Source organism: Rattus rattus, chromosome 1 (genome assembly GCF_011064425.1).
Source record: "Rattus rattus isolate New Zealand chromosome 1, Rrattus_CSIRO_v1, whole genome shotgun sequence".
Taxonomy (NCBI): domain Eukaryota; kingdom Metazoa; phylum Chordata; class Mammalia; order Rodentia; family Muridae; genus Rattus; species Rattus rattus.
Genome location: NC_046154.1, coordinates 19,743,331 through 19,750,493, shown reverse-complemented (window position 1 = coordinate 19,750,493; position 7,163 = coordinate 19,743,331). Strand labels below are relative to the sequence as shown.

Genomic DNA, 7,163 nt, shown 5'->3' with positions numbered 1-7,163 from the left:
GGGATTTAGCTCAGCAGAAGAGCGCTTGCCTAGCGAGCGCAAGGCCCTGGGTTCGGTCCCCAGCTCCGGAAAAAAAAAAGAAAAAAAAAAAAAAGACTGAGGCTAAAAGAAAATGGTTTAATAAAGAAAAAAAAAAGATGCAGGAAGTAAACAACTGAGAAGCCCCAGGAATTCCCTGAAACTGATCATAAGCACTAATCCCTCTATTCCCCCAATCTTATTTAAACAATAAGAACAGATGAGACACTCTCAGACAAGCTGAGCTGCCTGGAAGATACCCTCTCCAACCTGTCAAATCATAAGACATGCTCCAGGATTCTAGCTTTTGTGAGTTGTCATTCCAAAGTTCACCAAGTTGGATCCTTACTTTGGTTTGTCTTTGAATGCATGCTTCTATTCAGGCCCTTCTCCATCTTTTACAGTCCAGGATCCTATCTAGGGAATGATTCTACCCACAGTGGATGGCTCTTCTGACCTCAATTAACACAATCAAGATAACCTCCTGGGTTATCTTAACCTATCTGGGATGTGTAGACATTCATTCTTATCTCCCAGTAATAGTGTCACACAACAGTCTACCTCACCTCTCTCCTCCAGTCTACAACACCCAGGCTCTACACTGTTCTTTCTAGAATGTCCTACTTATGTCTCAGCTCCTGCCCTCCAGCTAAATCCTGTTTGGCCCCCAGGGCTCGTTGTTGAACTGCTTCTCAGCCTTCTGACTAAGATCAAGGGTAGGTGTCAGCCGAGATAGCATAGCTTCCAGGAAGCCTTTCAGGCTTACCCTCTGCCTGAGTGGGTCTCTTCCTTAGGCTCCCGAAGCCCATTGCCTTCCCTCCTGTGTACCCATCCTCGGTATGCCCCACTGCTGGACATCTTCCTCCATCAGCCCATGGTTCCCTTTGGGACGGTTGCTGGAACGCTCTCTCTTGCTTGTCTTCATTTCCTTGGGGCTGCGCACAAATGTCAGGCACAGAGCCATTCCCCAGGGGATCCTGTTGAGTTTGTGCTGTAACAATAGCAACCTCTTGCATATGGAGTTTCCTAGCTTCAAAAGACTCTTAGATGGCTGTCATCTGATGCTCACAGAAGAAACAGGGTTTGAGGTCGTCAAGTGTGGTGGGAGATCAGGTACTTGCCCCCTGCAGCACAGGCGGACCGCCCACACCCGGGACTCTCCCCCGACTCCCGGGAGGTGGGCGGGGATATGCTTGTAATATATTTAGTTCCAAGTGGGAGTCTCTGCAGAGCTCCCCGGCTTGCTGTTTCAAGGAGGGTGGGGTGGGGAGGAGGCCAGGAATTGTTGCTTTCAGGGCTCAGAGAGGAGCTGGGGCCAGCTTTGCCAGCTGGTGCCCGGAGTGGGCGCGATCTCAGGAATGCGCACCTTAAGAGCCAGGGGCTCTCTTCTGTGACAGTTCAGTCGCTGCAAGGCAGAGAATCCCAAAAATGCAGGGGAAAACCCAGAACAAGAAGGTGGATGGCCAACTGAACTAGTTCATCCACTTGGAATTATTGGCAACAATCGAGAAATAATATTTCAGAGCCAGATGTAGTGCACGCCTGTAACCTCAGCCCTGGACGATCAGGAGTCCAAAGCCATCCTCAGTTACTTCACGAGTTAGAGGACAGCCTTGGCTACATGTGACCCTGCCTCAAAATTGAAGCCGAGGTTGTAAATCAGCGCTAGAACACTTGCTAAAATTATGGGAGGCTCTGGGTTCCATCTTTAGTGTGGAAAAAAAAATGAATACAAATGCAAGCCTGTTGATGCACTACATATGTGCTGTATGTTTAGGACAAAGGGGAACAAAGATGGCGCCTGTGGCGAGACAGACAGTGACTGGGATGACTCGTGTCACAGTCCTGCTGCTTGCACACTGTGAACTGGCACAACCCAGCCACGCTGTGCCTCAGTTTCTTCATGTAAAGGAGGGAGAAAGAAAACGTCGTACAAGGGCACCACTAAAATTAAATGGGTTACTATTTGTCAGGCTATGTGAGATAACCCATACCACATACTAAGAGTCAGTTATTATAAGTGACATTTGTCACCTTAGTTATATCAAGTTTGTATAAATAATAATTATACATGTAAACAATAATGATAATAATAATAATAATAATAATAATAATAATAATAATAATAATGGGATAGAAAAATGTTAACCGTATTTTGGGGGTGTGTATGGGTTAGGGTTAAGATATGGTTTTTATTCTCTTTTTTTCTTTTACTTTCATTGGGAGAGGGGAGGTGTTTTTTGTTTGTTTGTTTGTTTGTTTGTTTTTGTTTTGCAGACAGGGCCTCACCATGTAGCCCCAACTGTTCTGGAACTTGATATGTAGACCAGAATCACAGAGATCTGCCTGCCTCTGTCTCTTAAGTGCTGGGCTTAAAGGTATGTACTGCTATACCCAGCTTTGAGACAGTTTCATAGCCCAGGCTGGCCCAGAAAACGCTATGTAGCCCAGGTTGGCCTGCAACATCTACTTATTTATTTGTTTTAATAAATTTACTTTCTTGTAATGAACTCTCAAGTAAAGACATCACAAGGGACTGGGCAAATGTTTCAGTAGCTACTTTATTTACTTATATTTTTTGTTGTGTGTGTGTATGTATGTGTGTGTATGTGTGTGTATGTGTGTGTATGTGTGTATGTATATGTGTGTGTATGTGTGTGTGTGTGTGTATGTGTGTATGTGTGTGTGTGTGTGTGCACGTGCCTGCATGCTTGTGCTACAGCACAGGTTTGTGGAGGTCAGAGAACAACCTTCGGGAGTCAGTTCTCTTCCATCAGTGGGTTCTGGGGACCTAACTCAGGTGATTAATAGCACCCTTACCCCGTCATTGGCCCTAGCTTAGAACTTTTTAATCCTCTTGCCCTGCCTCCTGAATGCTGGGTTACACATGTGCACCGCAATGAAGCCTGATCTCCCCTCCATTCCAAATATTTTTAATTTTTTGCAGTGCCGGGGTGGAACCCAGCATCTCAAACATGCCGAACAAGTCCTCCATGCTGAGTGACATCATAGCCCTCTTCAGCTCATCTACGGTGAGGGTATACTGCTTGAAATTATCCAGAAAGAATAAACCTTATTCCCCCACAGACAACAATTGCTGGAAGACAGACTTGAAAGGACCTTCTGTTTGGACATAAGAGGGATTGTATCTCTGCCATCACCACCCGGACACCCCGGGAACACACCCACATCAATGTTTTCCTTTCTCGGAATGACAGCTCACAGGTAGCCTTTCTCTAAACAGTCCGGGCTGTGCCTTCCATCTCTCATCTGCTGCTTTAATAATTTTATACGACATCTGTTGAAACAAATAACCCCGGCTGTTTAAATACCCACAGCTATAAACTGTCACCACCTGACGGGCAGAGACGGGTCCCCAGGCAGGCAGCATCAAAAATGAAACTAAATCACTCTGTCCACTCCTGCCGGTGTCACACTCCCAGGATCCAGGGAGACAAGGGCATGAACGGAGAAGGAAATGCCAACTTCTGGGAAAGTGATTCTGGCCTCATCTGTTGGCTTGCCAGGCCGGCAGCCTGCCAGAGAGAGAGTATGCCAGCCAGCTGCCAGCTGGTCAGCAAACGACTGTGCCAAGCGCATAGTAGGCATGCAATGACTCCTCATCAGATCCAGTAAGAATTTTGCCACTTGCATCCAGTGCAATCCAGTGCATGTGTGTCTGTCTTAGGTAGTGAGTCTGTCTGACGTAAGACCAGGGATGCTCGTAGGTGGTTCTCACCTCCTTTTTTTTTTTTTTTAAGGAATTATTTTTATTATTTTAAAATTACGTGTATGGGTGTGTATCTGCATGTGGGCACGTGCCCAGGATAGCAGGTACCCTAGGGTGCAGGAGGAGGTGCCTGGGACAGCCAGGAGCAGAGTTACAGGTGGTTGTGAGCCACTTGACCTGAACGCTGGGAACGGAACCCGTCCTCTGGAAGAGCAGCCAGTACTCTTAACCTTAACTCAAGCCATCCCTCTAGCCCTGCCCCCTTCAGGCCTTTTTGCTGAGGCTTCTGTGCATCCTGAGGCTATTGTGGCCCCTGTGCTAGGCGTCTGCTTTAGACTCGGATATAGCTTTTCTCCACCTGTCTTGGAATATTGCTTTAGACGATCACGATAACAGTTTTCAAGATCTTACCACTCTCTGTCTCCCACCTTTAGTGGTTTTTAACTTGTTTGGAAACAAGATATTGCCACTGTAGCCCAGGCTGGCCTCGAACTCCTGTGCACAGTATTGTCCCCGACTCCTGAGTTTGCTTGGATTATAGATCTGTGTCACCATGCCTGGGTACTCCTTTCCTAATTTTTTTTATCCATCTCTCTACCCATGTATGCATGTACGCATTCATTTCCTTGCACACATGTACGTGTGCACCCACTGACTCCACCCACATGTCTATGCATCCGCGAATCCATTTATCCATCCATGAATCCATCCACTTACGGATCCATTCATTTTCCACGTATACATGGATACAGCCATTCACCTGCCCCTATATCCATCCATCCATCCATCCATCCATCCATCCATCCATCCATCCATCCATCCATGCATCCATCCATCCATCCACTGTGAAACAGCCACCTGCTACTAGGAAAGTGACCTCTAGGGAGATTTCCGATCTTTAAATCACCTGCATTCTGAGAGGCAGCCAGGTGGCCATACCCTGGACCCACAGGGTAAGTTCTGGATGCTGTGGGCACAGAAAGGAGGGGTTACACGCCCATCAGAAATCTCACAGAAGGCTGCAGGAGCATCATGTGGGGCTGAAGGCATGGATGCTTCAGTGGTTAAAAGCACTTGCTCCTTTTCCAGAGGACTCATGTTCAGTTCCCAGAACTTACACTGGGTAGCTTACAAACCCCCTGTAACTCTGACACCCTCTTGTGGTCTCTGAGAACACGCACACAATGCACGGGCATGCACATACACACCATGCCTGAGAATACATACAGACACATATACATAAATATAGATAATTTTTTTAGATTAACTATAATGCTCAAGCATACTAGGGAAATGGGCGGGGGAGGGGGAGGGAGATGGTGGACCCATGTCCCAGTCAGACAGCCCTGGTTTAGATCCCACCTTTCACTGGGATCCATGTTCTTGGTCCAGCCCTTGGCCATTTCTGAGCTTCCTTTCCTCATCACTAGGTAGAGAAAGGGATGCATCTGAGCGGGTCAACAGAGAGGGTTACCTTAGACTGCCAAGCACCAGGTGAGTATAAGTGTCACACCAGGAACACTGACTGCTGGCCACCAGATGTCCCCTTCCACAGAGGCAGAGACCCAGGTGGCTGGGATTGCGTGCAGCACTTGTAGCGAGCTGAGATTTTCCAGCTGCTGCCCTGGGCTGTGACTGGTGTCTAGGGTACAGCATCCTACAGCAGAGTGGGCTAAGCCAGATTGATTGGCATTTGGTTGTCCCCCCCTGGATCTAATTATCAAGGACCTTACGGGGAAATCTTCAAAGACTGCATCCGGGGGTCTCCATCACCTTCGCTGAATGCCCCCATACTTCCTCCCTCGGGGAAGTAAGGAAGTCGTGTACTTGTGAGATTCCAGCGTTCCCAGCCTACAGGTGTGCTTTGGCCTCCCAGAAAATACCCTAGCCTATTTCTTTTAGTTCAGAATATGCAGAAAACAACGGTCATCCCTTACCTCTCATGCACTAACTTGAGCATACACTTACCCGGTAGGCCTCTGACTCCTCCTGTGTCTAAGTCTCATGTGCACTGGTGACACCAGTGACTGAGGCTACGGCTCTAGGCTCTTCCCACCCACAAGTCTTTCCACAGCCTCAATAGGCTTAGCTCAGCGGCGGCGTAAGGAATGGAGTTTCATGGCTAGGAACATGGCTTACAGTAACGCATCCCCACTAGGCGCATCTGTGTCTCAGGATGTCACAACTGTCTTTGGCTGTTGGAGTGGAGGGCTCTGGAGAGCTGCAGGAACTGGAGTTCGTTTTGAAATTACGACATTGTAGGCAATGGGTCAGGTGATGGGCAGAGGTGGGCGTCTATTGTGTAGGGCGGGGCTGGAAGGAGAAACCGGGGTGGAGGGGAATCAAGGGAAAGACCTGGGGCTGGGCGTGTGGCTCAGAGGAGAGCGCTTGCCTGGCCCCATCTGGGCTCTGGGTTCCATCTCAAGTGCCATGAAGAGCAAAGCTCAAAACTCAAAGGGAAGACTGGAGATCCTGAGGCCCACTATGAGGCGGGGGGAAAGGGGGCCGTGGTTAGCACAAAGAAGGGGAAGACTGGGGAGGGGACTGGCTGCAGCCAGTTGAGTCCCAGTGACCTTGGTCATGGCCAACTGTGTGATCATGAGACAGGAACCAGATTCTAGGGAATGGTTAGAAGAAGAGGTAAGAGACAGACGGGCAGGGAGGGAGGGATGGGTGCCTAGGAGCTAAGGCCAGCGTTAAGAAGGATGCAGTCTTTTTCGGCTTTCGGTTCGGAGGAGGCAACGGTTTAACTTTCTTCGGTCGTCCCGAATCCGGGTTCATCCGACACCAGCCACCTCCACCATGCCGTCCAAGTTCGACCCCAACGAGATCAAAGTCGTGTTCTTGAGGTGCACCAGAGGTGAGGTCGGTGCCACAACCGCCTTGGCCCCTAAGACCGCTCCTCTGGGTGTGTCTCCCAAAAAAGTTGGTGATGACATCGCCAAGGCTACCAGTGACTGGAAAGGCCTCAGGATGACAGTGAAACTGACCATCCAGAACAGACAGGCCCAGCCCGAGGTGGTGCCCTCTGCCTCTGCCCTGATCGTCAAAGCCCTCAAGGAGCCACCAAGAGACAGGAAGAAGCAGAAAAAACATTAAACACAGTGGAAACATCACTTTCGATGAGATTGTCAACATTGCCCGGCAGATGAGACACCGGTCTTCGGCCAGAGAACTTTCTGGAACTATCAAGGAGATCCTGGGTACTGCACAGTCTGTGAGCTGCAATGTGAATGGCTGCCACCCTCACGACATCATAGAGGACATCAACAGCGGTGCAGTGGAGTGCCCAGCTAGTTAAGAAAAAGCAAGAAAATATTTAAATAAAAGACTCTCTGATAACCAAAAAAAAGGAAGGATGCAGTCGGAAGCAGGATGAGTAGATCTCCCTGGGGCTGTGTACCTGGTAGGCAAG

General features: G+C 48.8%; 1 pseudogene; it reads left to right on the top strand.

Moving 5' to 3' along the window:
• Positions 1-6,535: 6,535 nt before the first annotated feature.
• On the top strand, positions 6,536-7,049 carry LOC116886576 (annotated as a pseudogene).
• The last annotated feature ends 114 nt before the right edge of the window (positions 7,050-7,163 follow it).